This window comes from Priapulus caudatus, unplaced genomic scaffold (assembly GCF_000485595.1).
Source record: "Priapulus caudatus unplaced genomic scaffold, Priapulus_caudatus-5.0.1 Scaffold1124, whole genome shotgun sequence".
Classification (NCBI taxonomy): domain Eukaryota; kingdom Metazoa; phylum Priapulida; class Priapulimorpha; order Priapulimorphida; family Priapulidae; genus Priapulus; species Priapulus caudatus.
The window spans coordinates 96,211-97,632 of NW_014578185.1; positions in this window are offsets into that span (position 1 = coordinate 96,211).

The following is a 1,422-nucleotide window of genomic DNA, read 5'->3' on the forward strand; positions in this document are numbered from 1 at the left end:
ACCTCCCAGCCCCTGTGTTCTCCCACGGCCAGCTATATGTTGCCTTTTCATGTGCCAGAGGCTACTCCAACATCTACATCAAAGTGGACAAACATTCATCACAAGGTCTTTTCAACAACAGGACCCTCAGGCAAAATGTCATCTACAAGGAAATCTTTTACAGGACTATGGTAGCACTACCCCCATAACCGACCCAACTTCTAATATCAATCTACTACTACTACTGTAACCCTGTTTAAATTTTGCTGTTTTTATGGAATAAACTGAAGGAATGTCTTCATTTTAGCTGGCTGTTTAAATTTTGCTGTTTTTATGGAGAAAACTGAAAGAATGTCTTCATGTCCGCAAATTTAAAAAGGGTAACATTTAAATCTTTTAGGAAATTTTACCAGAACCGCAAACAAAACAGCGGCAAATATTTGCCGGCTTACAATATGCCACAGTCGACTTTGGCCAAACATTCAACTCCGTGCGGAGCACGGTTATTTGCTAGTATTAAGTATTCTACATGTGGTTTACCAATAGAACCCGATGACATACCTTGGCTTACTTGTGTTGTACTGCGAAAGGGTGTAGATCTCCGTGTAGGATGTACGACGCGTAGAGATGGCAGCGTAGTCGCAGAGATAACCAGTAGACGTTTAGCAGCAGCAGCAGCGTAGAGAGCAGATATAACCACAGTAGACGTAGTCCCGGATTAGTAGTTTCACATAGATTTTTATTATTAACTACACACACAAATATATATATACATAATACAGCCTATAGGCAACCATGCCTAGGCTCTCTGACTACATAGTGTCTCTCTAAATCTTACATCTTCTGTCTCTCTCTTTGCTTGTCAATGCTGCTTATATATATGGCTCAAAACCGGCTCTAGAAACTCGTCTGTCTAAAACCAGACCCTTGCTGGGAAGCAAGCGATGCCCGCTCGTAGGTGCATGCGTCGTGTTACTTATTCTCTAGCGCAAGGCGGATGCGGAAGGCGCGCCCGTCCATTGTAGTTTGCGCGTTCGTCAACTACTCCTATACATGTAGATGCTCTAGGTGTGACGTTCTAAGCGTCACGTCCGGTTACCCGCTTGCTGCATACAATAATTCTTCCTTCCATCTCGAAGTATTTGTGTCCCCACAAAAAAATACAGTTTGCATTAAAAACATTAAACCTTAAAAGTTGAAAACATTAGTCCAAGCTTGCAAACATCAAACAGTGCCATAATACATGTTATATAGTAGGTGTGCTCTATGCTGTAATTTTACAAGCCCGGCACCGACCGCGTTTACGTGTGATATAGCGATGGTAAATCCTTGGGGTAGAGAAGGGATGGAATGTTCGGTTTTGAAACGAGTTGAGGGGGATCTGCAGCTGTCTAGTAAAAATGACGTCTCATTTTCCGTATCACAGGAAGGGGTCGACAGTCT